Below are 5,123 nucleotides of genomic sequence, written 5' to 3' on the forward strand. Positions count from 1 at the left end.
GGCCTCCCAAAGTGCTGGGATTACAGGCTTGAGCCACCGCGCCCGGCAAAACGTTTCTTTTATTTATTTATTTATTTTTAAAAAACGTTTCTTTTAAAAGACACAATGTTAAAAATATTTTTTTAAATGTCTACAAAATCTGGAGGGCTGCCTTTTTCTCAAAGGGTAAAGCCTGTAGGCTAGTCCTGTAGGGTGGTGGGAAAAGAATCGAGGGCCCAGAACTACAACTCTGCAGCGAGGTAGAGATGCCCTTGAAAACGTGTCACATTCTTAAAGATGCCTTGCCAAAGTAGCAAGAGCCGAGGGTGACTGTGTGAGCAGGAGCCAGAGGGCGCGGGCTCCTGCGGGGGAGGTTGCTACTGCGCCCCACCCCATTCCAGAATGTCAGGCTTTAGGGCAGCTGTCACAGGCCCCGGGGGCCTCAGGGCTCTGCCTCTAACCAGAGCTGCTTTCCCGACTAACTTCAATCTGGAGAGACGGTGAGTTATCTAACCGGCTCTTCTTTTGGCGAGACTGCTCTTTCTCCTTAATCAGAGCCGCCCACGCCCTTTGCAGCTCGGAGTCGTGTTCCTCAGCGCCAGGTGCCCCGTGATCCCCTTTCTTCGTATTCTTTTCTTTGGTCTTGGGTGCAGATCCAAAATGAGTCCGTAAATTAATTACCTGATTTCTTCTCCTGAGTATCGGAGTAGAGGTCTTTAATATCTTGCCTGGGAACACCTAGCCTACTATGAACATCAGAAGAGGGCTCTCTCCGAACCACTGGGTTACTACTAAAAGCCTTTTCTGGAGAATACGGTCTTTTTCCTAACCGCTGGCGTATATCTGATTAAGTGTTGCTGACCGGTGCCTGTGGACGCAGTGCTGGCGTTTTTCATCTAATAGATGTCGGGCATCTGCAAATTTCTCAGGTGGCGGTTTGTTACCAATTAGGTTTTTGATATTACCTGAAGACAGGCTATCTGCCTTCATGGAGCTCCCAATGTTTTTCAACTGAGATTCCACTTCATCAGCATACACAGTCATTCTCATGCCTTTCTCTGGTGAAGGAGTGGAAATCATCTTCAGTTCTAGATCATAGTCCATTTCACCTGAGTCTGAGCTGCTGGCACTGGATCGTCTAGATGCTCCGTTCCCCGGACTCCTAGTGGTACTCTACCACCACTCCGACACCTGCATCCATGTCCCGGTCTTCTTCCTCCTCTTCCTCTTCTTCCTCCTCCTCCCCTTCCTCCTCCTCAGTGGGTTCCTCAGGCACATTCACTAGTCCAGAATGTCGATGTTTATACGACGTTAAGCCAATGTCACCCCCAGTCAGGGCTCTCTTCTTGAGCACGTCCCACTGAATACGGCGGGAACGATATCTTCGCTTCCATGAACTGCTAAGAATTCCTTTCGTGCCTCCCTAATTTGGATTCCCATATTTCATGTAATACTGACTTCTGGCTGCTCCAAGTTCCTTTTGGTCATCTTTTTCAGCAAATCTCATGAATAAGCTATTTCCTTTAGCAAGTTTGTTAGCTGGACTAAGATCATTTGTTAACAGACTCTTCTACCTGAGACAACGTGTCTAACATCACTTGAGTTTTCATCTTCAAACTCTCCTTCTTCAGTTTCATCATCATCTGAACTGTCTTCCTGCTTGTCTTTTTTACTTTTCTCAGATGACTTGTCCTCACTGGCATCCCTGATTCTTATCCTGTGCAGGCAGAGAGCTCATACTGATAAGGGCTCGTGTAGCTGTCATTTCATCCAGCCAAACTACACTACAGGAGGTATCATTCAACCATTCGATGTGAGCTGGAGGATATTCTTTTTGTTTTTTTGTTTTTGTTTTTTTTTTTTTTTTGAGACGGAGTCTTGCTCTGTCACGGGGCTGAATGCAGTGGCACAATCGGCTCACTGCAACCTCCATCTCCTGGGTTCAAGCAATTCTTTCGCCTCAGCCTCCCGAGTAGCTGGGACCACGGGTGCGTGCCACCAAGCCCAGCTAATTTTTTTGTGTTTTATTTATTTTATTTATGTATGTATCTATTTATTTTTAAGACGGGGTTTCACCATGTTGGTCAGGCTGATCTTGAACTCCCGACCTCAGGTGATGCACCCGCCTTGGCCTCCAAAGTGCTTGGATTACAGGCATGAGCCACCATGCCCGGCCTTTTTTGTGTGTTTTTAGTAGAGATGCGGTTTCACCGTGTTGGCCAGGATGGTCTCCATCTCTTGACTTTGTGATCTGCCCGCCTCGGTCTCCCAAAGTGTTGGGCTTACAGGCGTGAGCCACCGCGCCCGGTCGATATTCTTTTTTTTTTTTTTTTTTTTTTTTTGTGGGCAAATCTCTTTTTAATTGCAAAAGACTTCATTTATAGCACATTCAATAATGAACCAACAGGAGAGTTGCTGACTTTGGAACATATGAATATATAAAAATCCCTTGCAGTTCAGGTAGTCAAGATAATAAGCGCATACAAGGAAAGCAACCTTCAATTTTCTGAAAACGTTTACATTTTAAAAGGTCACTAGGTATACTTGGAAGTTCAAAGCGGTAGCATGTACCTTGGAGGGAAAGGAGGAGAAAAACCCTTTTCCATGTTGTCAGGCAAGATATTCTTTAAAATAGGAAAAGACATCTAGGGTGCTTGTCTCATCTACTCCGCAAATATAGATTGTCTCCAGTCTCACTTTGGGGATTCCTTTCATGTCTCGGTCCAAGGCTACATTTCTTTGGGCAAGGTTTACTTCTGATCGAAAATGGAAGCTCTTGGCTCGCTGTTCTTTCTCTTCAATTGCTTTCTTGGAGGCGACATCAATACCAGTGATGAAGCTGCCAGCCTTATTTTCTTATCTTCTGCTTGTGTCTGGGATCATTTCCTTCAGCGAGCGCCGCACTGGCACGATCTCCAGCTCGCCCTCCTCCACCTCCATGGGCTCCGGCTCGCCACGGTCTACACTGGACTCCGCCTCAGCGGACGGGAGCCCCGCCGGGGCCTCTGCCTTCGCCCGCAGGCCCCGCACAGCCGCCATCGCTGCAGGCCGACAGTACAGACCTCAAACAAGAAAGATGCTACTGTAGCACTCTGGCCGGGGAACCCAAAGTAGAGCTTAGTAAAGCTGCATGTTATTTTTTTGCTTGTTTATGTTTCAAAGACAGTGTCTTACTCTGTCACCCAGGCTTCAGTGGAGTCCTCCTGCCTCAGCCTCCCAAGTAGCTGGGACTACAGGCACACTGCCACACCTGGCCATTTTTTTTTTTTTTAAATGTTTAATTTTTTAGAAATGGGATCTTGCTACATAGCCCAGGCTGGTCTTGAACTCCTGGACTCAAGCAATGCTCCTGCCTTTGCCTCCCAAAGTGCTGGGACTACAGGTGAGAGCCTTCGCTCCCAGCCTTATTTTAACCTTTCAATATTTTTTTATTTTCTTTTCTTTTTTTGGAGACGGAGTTTCACTCTTGTTGCCCAGGATGCAGTGCAATGGTGTGATCTTGGCTCATCCCAACCTCCGCCTCCCGGGTTCAAACAATTCTCCCGCCTTAGCCTCCCCAGTAGCTGGGATTACAGGCATGCGCCACCATGCCCATCTAATTTTGTATTAGTGGTAGATTTGGGGTTTCTCCATGTTTATCAGGCTGGTCTCAAACTCCCAACTTCAGGTGATCTGCCGTCTCGGCCTCCCAAAGTGCTGGGATTATAGGTGTGAGCCACTGTGACCAGCTCGTTTCAAAGATTTTAAGTCTGTTGATTTGAATCTTTTCCCTATGGTAATCTGTAACTGTGAGTGTAACAGCTCTCAGCACGTTCTGTGAGTCCTTCTAGCAAATTATCAAACCTGAGTGTGATTTTGGAAACCATCTGTATTTGGTGTCAGAAATGGGGGTGGGCTTGTGCATTGTACTCTCTAACTTTACAATGGTTTATCTCTTTTGCCCATTTATCCTATTATGTTGTCTTATTTTAAAAAATTGACTTGTAGAAGTTCTGATATATTTTTGATATTGATATTTTTTGTAGTTATATGCATTGTGCATATATAGATATATGTGTGTGTACACACACACACACACACACACACACACACACATGCCGGGCATGGTGGTTCATGCCTGTAATCCCAGCACTTTGGGAGGCCAAGGTGGGTGAATTACCTGAGATCAGGAGTTTAAGATCAGCCTGGCCAACATGGCAAAACCCCATCTCTACTAAAAATTATAAAAATTAGCAGTGTGTGGTGGTGGGTGCCTCCAGCTATTTGGGAGGCTGAGGCAGGGAGAACTGCTTGAATCTGGGAGGTGGAGGTTGTAGTGCAGCAAGCCGAGATCATGGCATTGCACTGCACTCCAGCCTGGGCAACACAGAGACTCCATTTCAAAAAAAAAAAAAAAAAAATAGATGGGTGTTTTTTTTTGGGCGGGGCGTGTTTTTTTGAGACACGGTCTCCCTCTGTCACCCCAGGCTGGAGTCCAGTGATATGATCACAGCTCACTGCAGCCTCGATTTCCAGGGTTCAGCCTTTAGGCAATCCTGCCTCAGCTTCCCGAGTAGTGTGATTACAGGCATGCACCATCATGCTCAACCTTGTGAATTTTCAAGCTGAATTTAGAGTAGCATTCACAACACTGTCAGATGTTTCACCTTTGAGAAAATGTACTTCCAAACATTTTGCTTTGCCTTTATAAACTGGATGAAAAAGGTAATAATTAGCTCCTTTTATTTAAAGAAGTGAATGTAATCGAATTCTTTTTTTGTTTTTAGAGACGGGGTTCTCCATGTTGGCCAGGCTGGTCTTGAACTCCTGACCTCAGGTGATTCACCTGCCTCGGCCTCCCAAAGTGCTGGGATTACAGGTGTGAGCCACCACACCCAGCCTCGAATTCTCTATTTAAAGCATTTGATAATACTGATATAAAACTGGCAGCCTGGCCAGGCGCGGTGTCTCAAGCCTGTAATCCCAGCACTTTGGGAGGCCGAGGCGGGTGGATCACGAGGTCAAAAAATCAAGATCATCCTGGTCAACATGGTGAAACCCCGTCTCTACTAAAAATACAAAAAATTAGCTGGGCATGGTGGCGCGTGCCCGTAATCCCAGCTACTCAGGAGGTTGAGGCAGGAGAATTGCCTGAACCCAGGAGG

General features: G+C 46.3%; 1 pseudogene; it reads right to left on the reverse strand.

The window, feature by feature from the left end:
• Positions 1-256: 256 nt before the first annotated feature.
• Positions 257-3,184, reverse strand: LOC116547809 (annotated as a pseudogene).
• Positions 3,185-5,123: the final 1,939 nt, after the last annotated feature.

This window comes from Sapajus apella, unplaced genomic scaffold (assembly GCF_009761245.1).
Source record: "Sapajus apella isolate SASKATOON/1434 unplaced genomic scaffold, GSC_monkey_1.0 scaffold4849, whole genome shotgun sequence".
Lineage (NCBI taxonomy): Eukaryota > Metazoa > Chordata > Mammalia > Primates > Cebidae > Sapajus > Sapajus apella.